Consider the following 22,099-nt stretch of genomic DNA (forward strand, 5'->3'; position numbering starts at 1 on the left):
CGAGGAAATCATTTGAAATATCCTTGTGCCACATGTGCTTTATTTTGAGAAGTAGACAATAACCCTGCATCCCCAGATGAAATATTGAATTTTAAGGGAGATGCAAACAAGTACAAATGAATAACGTCTCTGATCATAAAGAAAGCATTTGCTAAAATTAAAATGGAATGCATTACTGTCTGGGCTGGAAACAGAAATGTCAGTAGAGCTACAAAAGGGGAGGCTGACTGCTTGGTGACCAAATACATTTACTGTTTTCTTTCCATTAATGCCAGTGGCAGTATTCGAGAAAAAAACTCCAAGTGCCTGATAACACTTCAGAAGTGAATTAAGTCCAGTCCTTGCAGAGGTCTCCTCAGCTTCTGTTCAGAATGGAGACTTGAATGGCCTCACATCCAGAGTGACTGGGGTGGGGAAAGGGGAATTAATCTTTCTGAGCAGAAATAATATAGATAATGTCATAATAATCATTAAAAGGACAAGTGAAATTGGTCTGGTCCTTGAAGCAATCAATATGGCCCATTATCCAGTTGAATTGGCATTTGATGGGAATGGCTCATTATTGTACTGGATGTGCCCGTGTTTCACATCACCACCTAATTCAGAGCCAGAGGTGTATTCGTATCAGGCCACGTGCATTTGGAAGGAGTTTGTGGCAGGCTTGTGTTTGGGAAAGCAGCGACGTGGCTGACCTGGAGGCACGCACGGTTGAGCATCCTGCAGGATTCGTTTGAGTGCCTCTGCCTGCACCAGTGGAGACTGACCAAACTGCCATCCACAGCCTGCTGAAGTTAATGAAAAGCATCTGATGACTCCAGTGGGCTTTGGGCCAGGGTCAATGTGTAGACAAACATGCTGCTCGGTGATATGAGCACCATCTGTAGGTACAGAACTGCTTGTTGGCTGGGGCAGATGCTCTTGTGGAAGTTCAGGCCCAGCCAGATGGTGGAAAACTTGTTCTGGAGCACTTGCCTGCCTCGTTCTGTGTCTCCAAGGGGCTCAGCTAGTGGAGAAAGGGTGTGGAGTCAGCTCTGAAAATGTGGTATTTCCTGCATGGACCATTAGAGCACGGCTCTCTGGTATGGGGCACTGGGAGACTGGCAACAAGGCATCAAAAGGAGCTTGTTTTTCTAAAACTACCACTGCAGATTATGAGCATCTGAAGCTGGGTCCATACGCCCTGAAACAGCCACAGATCTGGATTCCAAGTGTTACCTTTGGGCTGTGGGAGCACACTTGGCCATGCCCTGTCCTTTCTGCTTCTCGGGTGCCCTGGCAGGAGAGATGGTGTGTTTGTGGTGAGCTGCTGGAGGGCTCCGTAATGAATCAGGTGGAGGAGTGCTCATGCAATTGGTTGGAGCACCAAAGCTGGCAACAAGGCACTGGTTGGAAGGGCAGGAACCAACAGCTCAGCGCTCCCAGCATCTCCAACTGGATGTGCAGTAGAGCCCAGACCATTGCCACAGCATGGCACTCCTTCGTTGGCTGCAAGACAGTTAATTCCCATTCCTCACCAAGCAGAGGTAAAAATAAATAAATAATCCACAAATTCAGTCAATTAAACGGAAGCCTACTGGGTCTGCTGCTTTTAGATTTTTTTATTTATTTATTTTACATTTTTTGTAAATGAGTCTTCCAGGGTCTTTGAGCACTTACGTGGGGAGTGACAATCACAATCCGCTGCCTCGCCTCTCCCCATGCTGCCTCTCCACGGGAGCTCAAGAAATCTTAACATCCCATCAAAAGCTAATTACATTCTGACACACCAATTGGAGACACTGAGAGGTGGGGAGGGGAGAGCAGCTTACATAATGGCTTTAAAATTACATGGCGCATGCTGAATACTTGGTGCTCTGAAGCTCTGATAGTTTGGAGAAGCAGACGGAGAAGGGTAATGCAAGGAGCTGTAATGCAGTTTGTACTTGAAACCCACTCCAGGTTGCAGATGTAAGACCTCTTCCTGAGCCTTGTCTTGGCTTTCAACCACTGCAGCCTATTTAGAAGGGGAAGGTTCCCCCAGACTTCCCCTTCTTAGGTCTCTTTCTACCCATGAGATCGAGGCCTTACTTGAGTGAAGGGGGTGGTTGCCATCTCCTTGTTCTCTGGTTGCTCCTCTGGGTCCTGGTAAGCAGAGACCAACCCAAGAGGGAGCAGGGAGCTGTCGGCGAGGTGAGATGCCCAAGAGCAAGTGGGCAAAAGGATCCCATCGAGGGATCCTGGTAGCAAAGCTGCTAACAGGTAAGGGCTGCAAGAACCTTTTGGGAACATGTCCCTGTGTGGTCAACCCAATGCAGAGGGCCATGGGGCTACAGCATCCCCCCCCCCCGTCCTGGAGAAGGTACTGTTTTCTGAATTGAGTAATCAGGATGTGGCTTTCGACCAGCTGCCCTAGTAGCAAGGTAATTCTTTCTTAATGTTATTGGCTGGGCTCAGGAGCATGGCAGGAGGGTTGTGGCTGACCAGGCAGCAAATTAACTGGAATTTCATTATCTGATAATTTATATGATGCCTGTGTTTTTGGTGAGGCACCTTCATTAGTAGAAGATGCCCTCTGTCTGCTGACTACATCCACTACTGGCTTTTCAGGGACCCCATGTAGGGCTTCCTTTCTTAGTGACCTTCATAAAACAGAACAAATGTTCCTCGTTTCCCTTGATTTTGATAATGAATTTTGTTCCCTTCTGCTTTACAAGGATTTGTTCTTCTGAAAACACCACAGGCTCACATTTCAATCTATACTGCTGTGAATCAGGATTCACATCCCCGATGTGACTTGTGTTACAAAAGCTGCTGGGCGAACTAAGATAGATGTTTGTGGGGATGGGTCCAGCACATGTATCCGGGAGTGGGAGAACACGAGGAGCAATGGCCAGCACCTCAGCTTCTCATGTGGAAGCCCTCAGAGATGCTGCTGGGTCCTCCAAATGAGGGCATGGTGCCACCACTGCGCTGTCCCCTCTCCCTGGTTCTGCATGCAGTCTTACCCAGGGCTCTGTGAAGCACTGCAGGATGTCACCTGCCACATCCCATGAGGAGGGTGGTACGTGGAAGGGCGTGGTGTGGACAAACATCCTCACATCCCTGCAATGCTTTGTCCCCCAGATGCCTGGAGCTCTGCTTTTGGTGTTGACCAGCCTGCTTTGGAGCAGTGTGCAGATATCTGTCCTCCTGCGGGGACTGTGGCAGCTGCAGAGAGCCCTGTTGGCTCCTCAGGGTGCTTGGGCATAAGCCTCTTTGAGGTTTTTTCTTAGCTGAAGAAAACACAGGCTCATTAAATCCATTTCCAAGCTCCAGTGACGTGGAGAGGTGACATCAGTGATGTGACTCACAGCACGCCAGCCAGAGAGCAGCCCCCAGGAGGGCAGCTGGTGCCTTGTGCTGCAGGAGGAGGCACCTTGCAGCCAGGTTTGCCCAGGGCACAGGCAGACACCTCCCCCTTTCCATGGGGCTCTCACCTGAGGAGCCTGGGGAAAAGCTTCCCTGTGGGTGCAGGAGTTGGTGGGAGCCCACTTGCAGCCTCCTGCCATGGGACTGGGGGGGGGTCCCTAATGCCCCTGTGTTGTCATTGCACTGTGACCATCTGCAGATGCCCAAACTTCCCAGACCTGCTGCACTATGGGGATGGCACTACTGGCTTCCTGGCAAAGTTTGCTGTTTGCAGCCCATTCCCACGTCCCAATGGACAGTGTTGTCCAAGCCCTCTCCATCCTGGGAACTCCCGTGCTGCCTGGTAGCTGCTCCCCCCACTTCAGGGCACAGGTGGGGGCTTTGCTTTTTGAAGGCTTCCCCTCTCTGTCAGAAGGGTGTTTTGCTTTGGCTGGGAATTAATCTGCTGTCAGCAGTGAAGGGCAGAGCCTCTGCAGAGCGACAGGCAGGGACACACTGTTCCCCTTCCCAGCCTCCCCCTCTGATTGATGCGCAGAGCAGTTGAGTATCTCCATTTCCTAGTGCTCGAGGGCTGCAGTGAAAGCCTCTCCTGGAGAGATAAGGGTGCTCCAGAGCACCACAGAATCAGCGGTGCCAACTGGCGTGCAACACGGGAAAGAGGGCTGGAGAGCGAGCAGTGGTGCTTTGCCATGCTGCAGATGCTGTGCCATGCTGCTGATGCTCCCCTGGGACTTCTCTTAGTCCCCAGAGGACTGCACCCACTGGTGACGGTGCTGCACAGTGCCTCAGCTGCAGGATGCAGCGTGCATTTTCTTTCCTTGTAATTTGAAGAGTGAGGGTTATAAGTGGAGGGGGAGGAAGAGGCAAAGTTCAATTTGCCATCTTGGTTTCAGAGGATTGGGGGGGGAGGGGGGAAGTTGGGGTTTTGAGGATCCTAGTCCTGCTTGATCCCCCTTGCTGTTTTGGCCTCTTTAAATGACACATTACCCTGAATCTGAAGATGCTGTGTTGCGTTAGCTGGGTACCAACTGTGCCACATCCCCACGTCAGTGTGGGGCTGGGGAGATGCATGGGCAGACTGAGCCCTTCTGCCTTGAGCTATGGGGGTGCCCAGCACTGGGCTTGGGCTGGGAAAATCCAATGTGAATTGAGGCTCAGTGTGGCCTTTTGGAATAGTATGTACTGCATGCAGCAAATGGATAGGGATTTTGTCTTAATTTGGGTTCAGTAATAATTAGGATCTATAATTCAGTCTTGTTGTGTGGTGGGTCATGGACTCCATCCTGGTGCACTCTGTTTCTCTGCAGCACCCATCACTTTGAATTCAGTGTCAAATCTGAATTTTTGACAAAAAGGGGAGGATTAAACCCAAGTTGAAACCCAGCAACACAGAAGCCTACAGTTATTCCCTGAGTAGCTGGAGAAACTAGTATGGACCTGACCAAGGGCCCCTGTGGTGTCTTTGGAAAGATCTGGGGGTTCCCAGCTCTTACCCTAGTTCCCCTCCATCAAAACCCTTTCTGTCCTCACTGCTCCCTGTGTGCAGTGGGAGCTAGTGGGTGCTTCCAGGGCACAGGGAGAGTTGGTTCTGGCAGCTCCAGAAGCTCTCCTGCAGCATCGTGCTGGTGGTGGCTGCCATCTCTGTGCAGAGGCACAGCGTGAGTCCTGCTGGTTGAAAAGGGCCTTACCCATTCTTTGTATCAGTAGGGGTTAGTTATAATGAAATCTGGACTTCATCTCTCTGATCCTAAGGTTTTCTGGCTGTAAAATAGTTATCTGTGCTATTGTGTCCTGAGCTCTCGGAAGGAGAAGCAGTGCTATGAGGCTGGAGCACAGCGGGAGCTCCTCGTGCTTGTTGGGTACTCAGCCCTCAGCTCAGCTGCCCCAAATGGGGAAATGGAGGCATCAGGACAAGCCATTGTTCTCACGGTTAAAAATCCCCAAATGAATTCAACAATCGCCTTTGCATCAACCACCTTCACTTTTCCAGGCAGAAACTGGCTCCCAGATTATGTCCCAGCTCTGTGTCACTGCGAACAGCAGGCTGTGCTGGCTGGGACTACCATTTACTGAAGGCAAATGGCACAGCTGGAGGACATCACTGGATTTGGGATTTTGCAGGACACGTTGAAGTGCATTAACGGCCTCAAGTTCTGCAATAGGAAAAATGTATTCTCCAAAAGAGTGGGGATGCATTGGCACAGGCTACCCTGGGAGCGGTGGGGTCACTGTCCATGGGGGTGGTCAGTAACCATGGAGGTGTGGCACTGAGGGATGTGATTAATGGGCATGGTGGGACGGGTTGGGGTTGGACCTGGTGACCTGAGAGGTCTTTTCCAGCCTTTATGATTCTATGAAAGCTGCACCATCCCAGAGATGTGTCATTCTGCAGATCAGGGATGCATCTCTTAAGGAGAATGAGTCTGTAACCACAAACCCATGGATATGTCCTGATCCTTTGCTGAGCGGGCTGTGGGGCCTGAACACTCCATATCTCTCTGCTTGCTTTTGGTACGGAAGCAGATGAAGAACCTTGCATGTAAGGGAAAGGTGCTGCAGGCTGCCAGCAGTGCTGCAAGGTGGGTGGGTGGGAGCAGGGCAGCACAGGAGCGATGTAAGGAGGGAAACATCTGAAGGTTTCACTGCACAGAAGCTCTTTGTAGACATGAAGCTTGTCTGTGTGCAATTGTGTTTCCTCAGTGTGAAATTCGTGCCTATGCACGTTTAAATTGAGGGCTTGGCAGCATTCTGATTTTTGCAGGAATCAGGTCGCGTTTATGAAGCATTGTCACTTGTGGCAAATTAGTTTGTCAGCTCTGTAAATGTGCACGTCTGGGATGCTGACAGGAATTAATCTAAATCCAAACGCAGGGATGTGATGCGGGCAAAGCAGATGCTGAATCAGAGAAATGACCAAAGAAGTTAATATCCTGGCCACATAGGACTGAAACTACAGGTACAACGCTGTCATTTTGCCACTGGCCTAAAACTTCTCCATAAATAGAGATGCAGACCCCTGGATTCGTGGGTTTTACAGCCTGGTTGGCCTGCACAGCACAGGCTGATTTTCCCTGGGAAGGCGAAGGGGAGGAAGCAACACTCTCCCTCTGAGCTACAAGTGGCAAATTACCAACAATCAGTGCAGAAAGTTTTCCAGCACCACGGATGATGTTGTTGGCTTTGGGGCTGGAACCGTCTGGGTGATTTGGAGAGAGCTGGAAATTGCTTATGAACTCATGGTGTCACGTGTCTCATCCACAATAAAATATCCAGAAAATACACCCCAGACGATTCCTGTCGAGTAGCAGGAGTCATCAGCTGGCGAGCTTCCTCCAAATTCAGTATTTTGGGTCAGCCAGGTTTAAGGTATTGGAAACCACAGGCAGATAATTATCATGGACTTTGAGTCAGATCTGTGTGTACCGAAGATATTCAGTTGTTCGTAAGGGGTACGGGTCAGCCTGGAAATGAGTAAATGAAGTGCAGAATGGAGCAGAAACCACCTCCAGAATTGCCCATGAAATTAACAAGCAAACCATCGGTTGCTTTCTTTCACCTCCCATGAATATCAAAGGCAGCGCGTGGTGCCAGGAGCCCAGCGGTGGGTTCTGAGCCTGTGTGCACTGCCAGGCGTGCTCTGCGAAGGGCAGGGCTCCTTTGCAGCAGCTGAAATGGAAACGGAGAGACTGCACTTTGTGCTGCTCCTCCTGGGGGCCCGGAGATGGAGCGTGCTGGCAGAAGTGCTGCTGGAAGCACCAATGCCATCCAGCACCGCATCTCAGCCATTTCAGCTCCTGCTAATTTGTAAGCATGAGTATTCGTGGTGGAAACCTGATTTGCAGAACTCTGATCATTTAACGGGAGAGAAAACTGGGCTGTGCAGCTCAGTGCTCTGCCCCAGCTGGGCAGACCATGGCACTGGGAGGCTCATTGCCATGACACTGCCCCCAGCAGGGGCATTGCTTCCTAGAATGACTCCAAGCAATTGTTTAGTGAATAATTCTGGATAATGAAAACGCAGAGGGGCGGAATTGGAAAGTTGTTCGCAGCCAATTCGCTAAAGGAAAGAAATGGAGGAATTTATCATGTCAATGGTTTGCCTATGAATTATTCACTCGCTTCGCAAAAAATAAAAGATAATAGTAATAATCTCCTCCCCAACCCCTGTCCAGTCCGAGGTGGGGTTTGCTGGCTTTGCTGCAGTGGATTTTCACCGTGCTGGTTGCTGGAGGTGCCCCCCGCCATGTGCTGAGCTGCACATCGCACGTGAGCCATGTGAGCCCACAGCTGGGGGGGCTCTGCCCCCGGCGCGAGGGAAGGAAAGCAGCGGTGCTACATCCAGGAATGGTGCCAGCAAGGCTATAAACAAGAGGAAAGGCTATTAACAGTGTATAACCTGATGCTGCTATACCAATAATGGGAGGAGTCTATGCATCAGCAAGGGACATTAGCGCAATGTTTTACTGTCTCCGCGCTCCTAAGCATCCATTAGGCAGCAGGAAGGGAAATGCCATTGAAATAGGGTTGACGGAGGGAGGTAGAAAGAAATATGTTGCTGGGACGGAAAGGAAGGTGGATGGGAAAGGACAAAGGGTTGTTTGTTTGCTGCTGGAGGGAAGGGTTGAGCCTGGGGACCGGTCCCGTGGGGATGGAGAAGGGGCAGCTCCAACCAGCGGTGCGTGGCAGGTTGAACATCCATGTGCTTTCATCCCTGCTGGAGGTGGGTGAGCTGAGAGCCTGGAGAGCATTACTCCAACCTGGGGCTGCAGAAGTCACCAAGAGAGAGACAACAAGTTTGTCCCTTCCCTGTACTACTTGAATCCACGTTGATTTAGCTGAAGATTGGTGTTTAATACCCCTGCTAGGTTATCACAGTGAGAACTGTCCACACAAGGGCTTTCAAGGTATTTGCTAAATTGTTCTCAAACCTTGTCTAGAAAGTGGTATAATTTACCAGAAGAGGCAAAATCTGACTCTCATTTTCATAAAATAACAGTGATAAAATCAAGCCAATTTCTTAAGAAGCTAAGCTTATAAAGCTAAGCTGAGCTCTCGCTAAAGACACATTTTAGGCTAAGAAATGAGACTAGAAAAAAACACCCAACAAAAGCGGATTATCACCTCTCACCTGCAATGTGTTTATACCCACATGCCTTTCTTTAAGACCTTCTCCAGGCTGCTCTTGGTACCAGCATGGAGAGAGCTCTGAGCTTTTCCCCAGGCCCAGTGAAGGAGATGCATGGAGCACAGGGCTGGCTCGGGTGCTGGTTTTCCTCCTGCTGAGCGAGGAAACACAATCACACCCATCATTAATTCAGAGCAGAGGAGGGCCACATGTTGTTGTTGTGAGTACAGTAGGCTCTCCTAAGTGGTAACAAATGGGGGTGTGGTGTTGGATTACTCCTGCCTGGCTGGGGCTGGGTGGATCAGACAGTTCATGGTAGGGGGAAGATGTTCCTGGGGAAGTGTTGCTAGTAAGCAGCTATTGATCTGCAGAAAACGTGTCTGAGGAATCACAGTCATTTCTGCTTTCTGTTCTTATGTTGTCTTGAATGCCCCATGGTTCAGCAGAAGGATTTTATGTGCGCAGAGAAACTGGGAAATAAGGTGATGCTGAGATTCTCGTTCTTATGGAGGCAATGGAGGAGGTTCAGCTTGTCAGCCCTCAGGCTGGAAAATTTCATCCTTTCTAGTTAAGACCTCAGGTGAAAGGATTGATGCGAGGTGAGCGCGTGGGAGCAGGGCCAGGGTGAGAGGCAGGTCCGTGGAGGCGGTCTGCAGTCACAGCCTGGGGTTTACGTGGGCTCAAATCAGCTTTGCAGGCTCTGCCCAGGGGAGAGGAGAGGCTGTGTGTTGATGCCCCCATCTTCTCTGCCCTCTTTAGCAGTGCCCAGGTGTGAATATTTAGAATTATCAATGTGAGAACAAAGCCACAGGACGCCTGGTATCCAGAAAGATCTTGCTGTGCCACTTTACCCCAGGTGGTTGGCCATGAGCTTGGGCATGTTGATGGTTGGACTCGTTGATCTTGAAGGTCTTTTCCAAACCCAAATGATTCTATGATTCTAAGATGCTGGCTCAAGCCTGGTGGAGCTTTCCCACCGCCTGAGGCTGTGGGCGAGAAAGGCAGAAACAGAAACATGTTCCCATCCACAAAGCAAGCAAATGGGTCCTGAAGGTGAAGGCTGCTCTTGATGAGGCCAGATGGGGACAAAGCACAGCACGTGAGCCGAGAGCTGCTGCTCCAGATGGCGGTGGATGATGGTACATCTGGGTTTGTATGTGAGGGAGGCTATAGCTGCGTCTGATGATCATGTGCTTCAATTTCCTATGCTGGGAGGACCTGGGCCTGTGGGCTTTGTGCTGGCAGAGGTGTTAGAAGGAAAGTGAATTCTGTAGCATAAAGACTGAAATAATCAATGGTGTGGAGGGCTGGTGCATGTGCATGCATGTGCATGCCTGGGGAGACCTTGAGAGGTGAGAAGTAACACCATGTGTCTTTATTTTGGGATTACATTGGGCGTTTGGGGTGAATGTGTGTCAGGGATTAGCGTGTTCAGTTCACGTAGGGACTGTGCTGTGTGCAGGGTTATGTGTAGAGGTTGTTTCTAGAAGGGCACAAAATCAACTTCTTCCCAACACGGAAGACTGCATGTGCATAAAGCAGACCCATCCATTTAGGTGAGCCTGAGCAGTTCATGCCACTTCCTCGCAGATCTGGAAACCCTCACAGGGATGACGGTGGGGATGGAGACTAAATTTTGCCTCCATGTAGATTCAAGGATAAAACGACAGATGTCTTTCATTAAACATCTCCGGAACGAGCTGTTCAGGAGGCAATATGTATTCAGACGCTATCAATATTTCATAAAGCTGTAATAGATGTTATCATAGATCCTCCATCCAATATTTATTGCACCATAATCACTGATACATTGCACAGAGCTCCATCCGTCCCTCTCCTGCCTGTCCCCCACAGGGCATGCACCCAGGTACACAGCATCTAAATGAAGTGCAAACCCGGTGCCAGGATAAATTTGAAGGAGTTTGAAGTTGTTTGTTACTTCAGGCACTTTCGGGCCCAACGATAATGAAACAAATCTGTTTGCAGAAGGCGTTTTTATGGAAGGGTTTCAAAGTGAGTTGGCTGAGTGTAAATCTCTGGGTTGGGACCATTAGGAAACATGTAAGCTGCAGCGAGACAGCAGGCTGTGTCTCCAAGTCTGTGGGTGCTGGAAAGCAAAGCCCTAAAATTAGCAACATGGAAACTATGAATGCTTTTGGAAGCCTGCTGCACCAGTAGGAGAGATCTGAATACGAACAGAGCCAGACCAGCCCCACCAGCATCCTACTGGGCACTCTGAGCAACCTCGCTTCTCCCAGGGGAGCCGTGGAGGGAAAGGATTGGACCAGAAAGATTTATCGTTGGGATTTCCAAGGGAGCCTAATGGATGACATTTTATAGCCCGCGTCACTCGGGAGGTCGGATTCCTGGTCGCAATAATCCTTCCTGCCCTCAGAGCCCATCTGTCTCCTGGAGGCCAGCTGTCACTGGCCTTACACGTATTCCTAAACTGGTCAAACGTCTAAAAAGTGCTTGGCTTTGTATCATAGGCTGCTGTCACGGATAAAGAGGAGCCATCCAAAATCAACATGGTGCACATTAAATGGCTGGGGTTTGTAATTAGTTTTTTTAAACAGAGTCCTAAAAGGAGAATTCATATCAAACAGCTTTGTTTCTTGAGGAGACCTTAAATGGCTGGTCCTGACCCTATCCCATTTAATGTCTCCAGCAGTGACTGAGGGAAGAAAAGGAGAAGAATCCATCAAATCCTCACCGAAAAATTTTCAAAATGACACAAAGAAAGGGGAAGAAAAGCGACTCTTGCAGAGTCCCAGTTAATGATGTGGAGCCTCAGGCTTGCTTGGCAGCCCTGGGTCAAGTAAACATGGTATTTTTATATGGTCAAATGTCAGCCCATTCATCGCATATAACACAGGCCAACCAAAAGTTGGGTGAGGGATCCCCTTCTAGCCCTAAGAAGGCTGGGGAGTAGGTAACTGATGATTCAGAAATGCTCTGTTGAGATGGAGGCCACCAAGCAATGCCTGTGGCCAGTTTGCACAGGAAGGATGCAATGCCTCAGTGCTTGAAAAAGGATATGGAAATATTGGTGGGGGGGAGGACTAAGGAAGAGCCAGAAGAAGGCTAATGAAGGGGAAATCACACATTTCAGAGAGCAAATCGAGGAGTGTGATCTCCTTAATTTGGCCAAGAGTTGGTGATAGCTGGCTGGTGGCATCCTTACGCCTGCAGGGAGGAGACATGGTCCGACCAAGAGCTTCAGGACACGACAGGAGCAGCGTGAGCAGCAGTGCCTGGATCCTGGGCCAGGACAGCCCAGCCCAGAGAAGGGTGTTGTATTTAAATAGCAAAGGAAATGAGCTGCTGGTAGCACTGGATTTCTCATCGCTTGGATGTTTTGGAAGCAGTTAACTCCAAAACATCCTTCTTCAGAGTTATGCAAAGCATCCTACTGAGTTCCTCACAGGGGTTTAAGCAGGGTCATGAACTGTTAGAAAATGCCTCAAACACCTACTTTACAGAAATTTTATCGTTCTTCAGGCCTGTGGGGCCCTGAGGGGAAGCAGACCATAAGGAATGCGCGCACGTGTGTGCCGGGGGAGGGATGATGTTTTAGGATGTGTGAAAAATATGAGCCCAAGGCTCGTGGCGGCCTTGAAATTTGAAGCATGGGTGAGGTAAGAGCCTCCTTCCCTTCAAAATAAAGTGCTGACTGGGTTGGGAGACCTGCAGAGGATGGGGGTCTTGGAGAAGAGGTCAGGGCTGCTGCTGGGGACTGGGCTGGACTTCGTCTCCAGGTTTTGATCCATCACTTTTCTTTGAAACAACACCTCGAATCCAAACATCACATCTGCAAACGAGTGGGGCTTTAGCTTTGATTCTCCATAAATCACTGGAGCGGTTTTCACGCTGGAGTTTAACGAGGCAGGCGGGGGAACCTTCGATTCTTTCAGGGACTGGAGCCCCCAGGTTTGACTTTGAGCTCCTGTGGAACAGAAAAACATTTGCTGATGTAAGGGAGTCTGAAATAACTAAGCTTGGGGGCTGCTGACACTTGAATAAATCCAAATGTCCCGGTGTTTGGTTAAACTTGAATCTGAATGTTTGTGTATGTTTTTTTACAACATTTACTCGCCTCGGGGAGCAATTTGTGGAGCTGGAATAATCCAAGAGCTTTTCTTTCTTTCTTTCTTTCTTTCTTTTTTTTCTTTCTTTCTTTCTTTCCTTGCCTGGTATTTCCACCCTTCAGGAAGTGAAAAGCCTTGAGATTGGATCATGCATTATTTTTACCCTTGCAAATGGTTCCCAGATGCACCGAGCTCAAGCTGTTAAAAATACAGAGTGCAAGCACCGGCTCCTGAGATGCTGACCGTGGGGCTCAGGCTGGGTATAGCCACACAGATAAAACCTCTATGGAGGGTCTCAGCTGAGACTGCATCACCTTGCGGGACCTTGGCATTAACACAACCCTGCTGTGCCCAGCGCTCGGGTGGGAAGAGGCACACGCACCTTGGTTCCTCTGAGATGAATTTCACATTTCTGAGGAAACCTGGCTTCCTGACAACTTGGCTTCATCTGCTTATTACATGTAACACATAACCTCCTTAATATTACACATGGCATGTTTAACTGCGTAATTTACTTTGGGAAATATTGCCAAGTGCAGCTATTCTGTTGACATATCATTTGCATGATAAACTTGTATACTTGAAGCTACGAATAGGACGCATCTGTGAGCTATCCATCCACAGTTTTACAAGCTCCCAGCAGCACAGGATCTTCACACCTACAGTTGGAGCCCCACATCATGCCTGGGGAGGTAAGGATCCCTTCCCTGGGAAAGCAGACTCGTGCCTTGTCTGCATCAGGGAATCAGATGGGGTAGTTCTGAAATAACTTCCTGCGCAGACGTTCTCTTTGGACTGGAAATGGCTGATATTTTTAATCGCTCAGAACAGCTATTTTTATTTGGATACGACTGGAAATGACATTTCTTGCTTAGACAAAGAGCTATTCCGGCGTGTCCCCTGCTGCGTGCTCACTGCGAGGAGCCTGCAGCCAGTGGCTCTGCCTTGGGCGGTGTATCAGTGGGTGGGAGCAGCCCAAAGCCTCCCACCCTGGACCCCACATCCACCCCTTGGCCCCTCTCCAGGCTCCTTTTCCTGGCATCATGCGTGTCTGTCTGCACCTTTTTGACGTAGCAGATATTGCTCTGGTGCCTATCAGCACTAACAAGCACTGCTCCCTCCGCGCCCTGCTCTATGGGGCAGTGTCACCTCCTTGCTCTCCATCATATTAGGCTTGCAGTCATGCAGTGCCCTGTAAAGCTTCAAGGCCTTTGAAAACCGAGGGCTGACATCTTGAAGTCTAATTTGACGCGTTTCCAACAGGGGAAGCATTTATTATATTAGACAAGTTGATGCAGCTCTCAGGTTGGGAATTGCACTTATTTGCTGTAATAATGGTGTAAAGCCCTCTTCCTTTTATTGTGTTATCTCTTTTTAATCATGCAGAGATGCTCCCCAGTAATTTTAATCAAAGGCTCAAGCATCACTTATCTGAAAACTAATGACTCAACTCAGTGAGAGGAGAAACTTTGAAGAGCTCGCAACTGAGCTGGGAGGAGTGAAAAAGGAGAGTTTACTGGAAACTTTGTTCTTTCATTAAGGTGTGTCATTATCCCACCTGATCTGAGCTGGGGAGCCTTTGTGTGTGCTGGGAGCGGGACATTGCTGCAGCTTGCTGCTTTTCCTGAGCGTGCCACATTTAGCAGCACGGCTGATGAAAAGAGACGTACTTTCACAGGAAAGATGTCTCCACTGGAAAAAGATGGTTTGGTCAAAACTGTTCTTTTCTTGAGAGAAAAATGCCCATTTTTCCGATTCTTTTGCCTTCTTTGATGAGAACATTTGAATGATATTCATCTCGGAATTAACACTTTTGTCTTGAAATACCACTTCTAGCAAGAAAAGGAAGGATCTTTTGTTTTATTTTGACTCAAAACAGAAATTCCTGTGGAAGCCTCAAAAATTTGTCATCAAAAACCCAAAAGGATTTGGTCATGTCAAGTTCGTAAGTGTAAGCTTTCTATTCAGCACTCACTCCTGCTGTTTTCACCAAGGAAGCTCATTGTCTATGTTGGAATTTAATTGTTCTGCTTTAGATTTCTTTGTGGGCAAATCCCATAGAGCTCCTGATGCAGAGACAAACTCGTTTGGGATCTGCTTGGGATTTGCAATGGCGTTGCTCTCTGTAGGTCAAGATTATCAAAAACGGTGCTCAGCTTGTGCTGAAGCGTGCCTCCAGCTGCCAGGGGCTGGCACCTTTCCCAGCAATCAGGCCTTTTTAGGTTTAGATTTAGGAATCTTCTCTGCAAGCCCCTCCTCACTTTCCTTCAGCTTTGCACAGCTGTGGCATGAGCAGAAGTGTGGATGAGAGCCTCCTTCAGCACGAACGGGGGGAGGAGGAGATGCAGGAGTGAGCATTCATCTTTTGATGCACCGTTCCCTAAAGAGCCACGTATTTCAGACTTGCTGTAGTAGGAGATCTGAGAAAGACCTTAGAAAATCCTGCTCATGACGTGGCAGTTGAGACCACAAGTCTCTAGCCATAATGTTGCTGCTGCACTTTTGTCCTGTGGGACAAGAATGATTTTCCTTTGATAGGAGACCATGGACTAAGAGCTCTCTCTTTTGTCTTCAGCATCTTGCTTTGGTCCCATGGATGAAGGGGAACGCTCAACAAGACCCAGTGTCTGACCGGTTTAGCTGCTTCCAGCACGCACTTGGCATAACTGGACACGCACCTGTAGGGAACCACATGGCTGCCAATTCAGCACTTCTCCATTTTGGGCATGTGGATTCTTTGCAGGGGTGCAGAATCTGCAGTCAACCCTGGTGTTCGTGAGGGCAGAGATACCTCCCCTTTACCCTTCTCCTCCTGCCCTCTTTGGAGAGACCATGGTAAAAAGAGTTGTGCTGCACAGTGGAGGTGACGCCTCTGGCTCACGGGGTGTTTTCAAGGCATTAAATACAGCCTTGGTGATAGCATCCACTGGGGTACTGTTTGCTTTGCAAGGACCTCATTAGCACACAGACCCAGGGAAAGAGGGACTCCTCTCCAAGCAAAAACCATGAAAGTGCTGCTGTTAAAAGCGACTGAAACTAAAATGATAGCCGCTCTGAAGGAGCTGTACTTTTGCAGTGATGTCTCTCTTCTCATTCAGTGTGGTTTGGCAGGCTCCCCTCCATGGGCCTCTTTGCATGCTGCAGTAAGGAGCCGTCTTGCTTTCTATTTCGGTGCTCCCAGCTTTTGCCTGTGGGTTCCCATCCTCCTCTCCAGGAGCTGTTTAGAGGTGATTTATGGCTGCTGGCAAGCCAGAACCAGTGGGAGCTCCTGGGATGGAGATGGCTGCCTGCTTTGCCATGTTGATCAGTGTGAGCCATGCACAGCCAGTGCTGCCAGATGGCGGTGCCGTTATTCATCACAGTGCATCTCCGAGCAGACGGATGCTACATCAACGCTTCACAACTGTGGTGGCATTATTGTTGCAATTACTACTAATGCTGTTTATAAGCATCATATTAACATAAACACAGCACTGTGATAATGAACACAAGCCGTATTTAGCATGATTGCTGATGTAATAATTAATGATCTCTATCGGTAACATTATCTGCTCTTATAACAAATGATGCAACAGTAGCTTGTCTTGATTACTAAAAGAAGTAGGGTTTGGGAAAAGGTCAGTGTGAGTCAGAGCCCGGGGAAAGCAGTGGGACTTGGAGATCGTGCCAAGCTTCAGAGAAAATTATCATGGGAGAGTAAAAACTGAGGACACCATAGAAATGCATGCTGGGAGAAGCAGGCAGCAGTTTGGGCTTGTAGCTCCTCTCAGGTGCTATGGCTCTGTACCAGCTATTTCTGAGACAGGGCTCGCAGCTTTCTGGGCTTGGATTTCAAGGTGGCTGGAATTTGAGATGTATGGTTGGTATCTTGGTGCCAAAGCAAAAACATTAATTTGAGGATCTTAGGCCTGCTACTCGCCCGCGCTCTCATTTCAATTCTGCTTCTGACCTGCTGTATGACTTTCCATAAATCTGTGCCTCCATCTGTCTTGTCTTTTTTTAAGGCAGACTTTTTTTGGGCCAGGATTTGGCTGTGTGTCTGTATGCAGCTCCTAGCACAGCGGGATGCAGAGCCTGATAGGACCTCTAGATCCCATAATGATGCTGGCAGTGGGAGATGACTGGAGATGCTGGCTGGAGCTCTGGGCCTGACAGCAGCCCAGGAGCAGGACTGGTCTGGCTGCCTTGAAACACTGAGGAATGATCAAGTCTGAGCTGGTTACCATGCTCCAGAGCTCACTTCAGGGCTGACTGCAGCATGAGGTCATTTGTGTTTGGATTCTTCTCCCCCTGTAAGTAGTACAAGTGGTGTCATATATACACGGTAAGTACAATAAGTAGTATTATCAAGAAAGTGGAAGGTGTCTCACCTGAAGTGCATAGCTTTCTTGCGCCCAAGCCACAGTGAATGAAACTCATTCTAGCCTTGAGAGAAGGACCTATTTTCCACTTGAGGTGTAAAGCTCATGCATTATGTTTAGAAGTGACTAATTCTGCTGAGAGACAGAAAGCAGCAAGCAGGTCTCAAGCATCAAGCTGCCCAAGCTGTCACGCAGGAGCACATCCTGTGGTGTGCTGAGCCTCAGGAAATGGAGAGGGCCAAGCATAAGCTCTCGGTGGGGGAATGGGCATCTTCTGAGTGCCACTGTATGGGATGAAGCCCCAAAAGCTGCATGGCACCAAGGACTCTTCCCTGCAAACTCGTGCAGCCCTAGGACAGCCCGAAAGAGGAGATGTTCAGAGGTTGGCTGGATGAGGACCTGAGCTGATTTGAATCTGCCTGAAGTTGCTCTGAGAGGAGATCAGACCTCCTGAGGTCCCTTCAACCCCAAATGATGCTGTGACATTTGTAAAAATCCCTTTTGATATGCACTTACGGCCTATGGATACCTTGGAAGAATCAGGGCTAGTTGGAACCTTTCTGCACACATAAGCTCCTTTGGGAAACCCAGTGTAAGATATAAATGGCTCTGGAAAATATTTCCCATCTCTATATATCAAATGTAATAAGGGAGCTGGAGGTTCCTGCCCTATAAAACAACATGAGAAAGATTCATGGCATGGGTTTTATCCTCCCTCCCCCAAGAACTTCTTGGTTTCCCACTGTTTTGTTAATGTGCATTGATTATGTTGTGAGGAGTTTACTGCACCCTTAGAAAGTCATTTAGAGTTTTATTGGGCTGGCTTTAAATACTGAAAGTAAGTCATTACCCTGACCCACTGGGGATGAGCCTGAGCCTAATATTCAGGAGGGGGAGATGACAGTCCAGTGGTGGGGGCTGGCGGTGAATACCCCCCCAGGAAGCTTTATCTTGAAGAAAATAAATGGGTTAAGCAGGGCTCATTAAAGCAGATAGCTGTGAGTACGCAGTACTCGCCTAATTTCCACTTCACCCTGCTTAATCAGAGATAATAATAGGACAGCAATAGGAATTCAGACCCAATGATGATGCGTGCCTTCGAACAAAACCAGCTGTGTAGGCAAAGCCCCTCTCTTCGTGTTTTGACAGGGGATGAGGGATTTTTCACTGAGGGATTTTCATTGAAGATCAATGGGACTTGGCTGTCTGCCTCTCGTCATAAAATGGAACGTCTCCCCCTCGATTCAGATAAGTACTGATGAGACGTGTTGGCAGTTCCCCGTCAAACAGAAGGGGAATGCCTTAGAGTTTAGGATTTGGCTGAACCCGAATCTTGGGATGGGCCAATAGCCAAGAAAGCAGGAAACCCTTTCTGGAAGGACCACTCATGGCTTTGTTACTTCGCAGTGCACTGCTGCAGGAGGCACGCTTGGCTTTCTGGTTCACGCATTCACAGTAATGATAATAATGATACCAGTCATAATGATGGTAAGACACAGAGCTCCACAGCTGCTCCTCAGTCCCTCCCAGCACACATTCTGAGCACTGAAGTTGAGTTCCCCATCCAATGGCTCCCAGAGGTTCATGGATCCAAGCTCCGTGCCTTGCTCTCTTGGGTCTGTATAGAAATGGAGATTTCTGGTAAATATCTCCCCTCACCCTATTAGTACCAATTTTGTTGCCGAGTGTTCATTTCTTTTCTTCAGAAAGACATGAATGAAATGCTTCTCTTTGGGCTGATGTTAAATTGTTGTTTTTTTTTTTTTTTCAGCAGAGATTTCTGGGTAAAAATTGTCACCTGGAACACTTCTGTCAGAGAAATCAGAATGGATTTAGTCAAAGTATTTTGCAAATTCATGCTGAATTGTGACAGTGAACAAAGAAACCTCTGCACAACACCTGGCGTTCTGCCTTTCAACGTTTCCTAAATGAAATAAGCCTTAATTCTGAAGGACTCTTTTTTTTTTTGACGCTTAATTCCTTTTCACTAAGACACGCGCACACGTATATAAAATGTATCAACACATGAATGAATCTTTTCAGTCCGAAGAATAGACTTTATTCTCCTCAGTATTTGTGCTGCAGCCAAATGACACCCAGCTATTCACATCCACTCAGATGCTCGTGACCTCCTTTTTGGCTGCGGGACCCCAGTGTCCTGTGATGGGTTGGTGATTGGACTCGATGATCCTAATGGTCTACTCCAACCTTAATGATTCCGTAGTGAGGAACATGGTTTGGTGGGCATGGTGGGGGTGGGTTGATGGTTGGACTTTGATGATCTCAGGGCTCTTTTCCAACTTTAATGATGCTGTGATTTGCCCTCCGTGGCTCAGGGGTGCCAGCCCAGCCTTGGTGTCCATCTCACAGCTTTCCTGGGCTAGAGGGCAGTGTGGGCATTGGTTGATGTCTTTCTAGGCCAAAATGAGCTGTTTTGATATTTCTGAGTGCTAATTGTATGGGATTCTAGTTCTATTTCCCCCCATGCACTTTGAGTTTTCTGTTCTTACTTGGGACAAGTAAATGTCAAAACATTTTTATGGGACTTTTTATCACCTCCTGTCTCCCCATCATGCTGGCTCAATGAGGACGAGCATGGCCATCATCAAATCTTAGCAGACCGTGCACTTGGCACTGCAGCAAGGCAGGACTCATGCTCTAGGCTGCCAGTGGCTCCTCTAAGAGCCCTTCTCCACATCAGCCTGCAATCGCCCGCTCTACTATGTTTTTGAAGGCAGGAACTCCCCAAGTCCATTGAGTTATGCTGAATCCATCCCTGGCAGGGTGGATGTGAAAGCCCCCAGCTCCTCACCGAGGGCAGCCAACTCATTTCATCCGAAGAACCTTTGCCTCTGTCCCCTTTGAGGAGGACTGAAAAGCCCGACAGATTCCCCACATCCATTTATTTTCAGGCCGGTTGGAGGTGGCCGTGGGCAGTGAACAACCTGACCTGGCTTTCCACTCTCCCCTGGCTGAGGAGCTGCGCTTGGCTGCTGCCTAATTACATCCAGGCGTGTGTTCTGCGCAGAGCTGGGCTCCAATCTCAGCTTCTAAATAAAGATGTTCGCAGGGTGTGGAGCAAGGGGAACGAGCAGCCACAGAACCATTAGTGCTGGTGTGGGAGTTAATGGGTCTTAAAGAAATCCTGCTTTCGCTGGACCTGTGAGTAGCAGTGGTCTATTGAACTGCGGCCTCTCCCTCCTCTGTTTAAAGTCACTTAATATTTTATGAACATCTGTAAGGCAAGGCTCTAGTTTCCATCTCCTCACCAGGTCTTGCCATTTTTATCGTGCATTAAATGCTTTATGGCAGTGACTATGAAACCTTTAGAAGTGCTTCTTGTGCAGCCTTCCTTGCTGTCCTCTTGTAAAGGTGATGGCCAGCATCTGGTCCTCAGTGTTTCTTATGCTGCAGGTGGCATTTGAAATGTCTCTGATGGTGGCCCCATTTGGGCATTGGAACAGGTTGTCTAGGGAAATGGTGAGTCTACACACCTGGAGGTACTGAAGACATTCATGGATGTGGCACCGAGGGGCATGGATTAGAGATGGGACTTGGTAAGTCAAGCTGATGGTTCCAGCCCAGATGATTCTGTAATTCTGTGATTCAGCAAGGCAAGTCCCTGCTCAAAGAACTTTCCTAGGTTTGATCAAGCCCTGCCTGCAGCGAGGCAGCGATAGCTGGTGTTGCTGGGGAGGATGCGGTGTTGCGTGACGTGAGCTGTGTTTGCTCAGCAAAGGTTTGGGGCAGCATTAATGGGGATGACGGATGCACACAGATGTACATCCTGACAGATCTGAAACTGTAATAGCCAGGGGAGCACCATTCTGGGGTACCCATGGTGTTTCTTTCCTCCTAAATGAATCCTAAATTGGCAGTGATGTAAGAGGGAGGGAAGCAGGGATTTCTGGTTATGATTCCCATGTCAGTGAGCTTATTTTGAGTTTCTGAGAAGAGTTTTGTTGCCAATTTATCTCTGGGGTGTTTATGACCCACAAGGTTCAGCTCTGAAATTACAGATGTGGGAGTGGACCTGTGATGGTGGAATGGACTTGAGCAAGTGCGATGGGTCCAGAGGATGGCCAGCTATGGATGCTCCTAGCCTGGAATTTACAGCAATGCTGTACTGCACTTGGACTGTGTGTCTGCAGAGAATGAAGCATCTCCCATTGGCTTTCCTTTCTCGATCCCAGAGCGGGCCTGGGCAGGAGAGGTGAGGAATGAGAGCAGGAGCAGATTGGCAGAAGTGAGCAGCTGTTTAAGTCCACTCCAATGGTCACTGGTCATGCTGCTTTGCTCTTGTCTATCATAGGATCATTAACATCGGAAAAAACCTCTAAGATCATTTAGTTCAACAGTCTAGGCTTGTAGGGCAATAGAAACCCTACAGCAGGGGCAATAACTCCATGTAGTTGTCTCCTAGAAGTTCATGCTGACGTCCTCCAAGGACTCTGGAAGATGGCTTGTGTCTCTTTGACTTTCCAGCTGCGGAGAACACTAAGAGGACAAGCACAGATGTAGAATAGGATTTAAAATACATAAACACAGGTATTCACACTCAAAAGAGTGGTCAGGCACTGGCACAGGCTGCCCGGGGAAGTGGTGGACTCATTGCTTCTGGAGGTGCTCAAGAACTGTGGAGATGTGGCACTGAGGGACGTGGTCAGTGGGCACAGTGGGGAAGGGCTTGGGTTGGACTTGGTGATCTGAGAGCTCTTTTCCAACCTTACTGATTCTATGAAATACCATCCTAAGAGTTCTCATCTTAGGGATTACTCACAGGGCTGGTGTCTGGGGAGCAGCACGTCCCCAAGCTCGTCTCTCATTGCCTCCACATTCTGCCCACAGGACCTTGCTTGGACACAGGGGTCACAGAAGGACCTGAGCTGCCAGGGTAGGTCCCAGCACCTGACTTCTGGGCCTTACCTCCTGCTGGGTGCCGTACCCCAAATTTGGCACGGTGAATTAGGCACTGAAGGGTTTGTGAGCAGGGCTAGGATCCTATGAAAAGCCAATTTGCTGAGAGGAACCCCGGCTGCTCATTGTATCTGGCAAAACCTCTCGCAGCACCTCAGGGGAGACACAAGCTTGAAATCTTAATTAAAAAGCAGAAACCAGGGTTTCATGCTAGGCTGATA

The 22,099-nt window shown here is 48.7% G+C and overlaps 1 long non-coding RNA gene across 30 annotated transcripts in view; it reads right to left on the reverse strand.

The window, feature by feature from the left end:
* Positions 1,584-22,099, reverse strand: part of LOC110387434 — a 235,153-nt gene continuing 214,637 nt past the window's right edge. For 17 of the 30 annotated variants that reach the window (XR_002432490.1, XR_002432491.1, XR_002432489.1 and 14 more), the window contains one exon: positions 10,267-21,458. This is a non-coding gene — a long non-coding RNA (uncharacterized LOC110387434). Of the gene's footprint in view, positions 21,459-22,099 lie in introns of all 30 variants that reach the window. The other 13 variants (XR_002432506.1, XR_002432511.1, XR_002432508.1 and 10 more) reach the window with 7 other exon arrangements.

This window comes from Numida meleagris, chromosome 22, assembly GCF_002078875.1.
Source record: "Numida meleagris isolate 19003 breed g44 Domestic line chromosome 22, NumMel1.0, whole genome shotgun sequence".
Classification (NCBI taxonomy): domain Eukaryota; kingdom Metazoa; phylum Chordata; class Aves; order Galliformes; family Numididae; genus Numida; species Numida meleagris.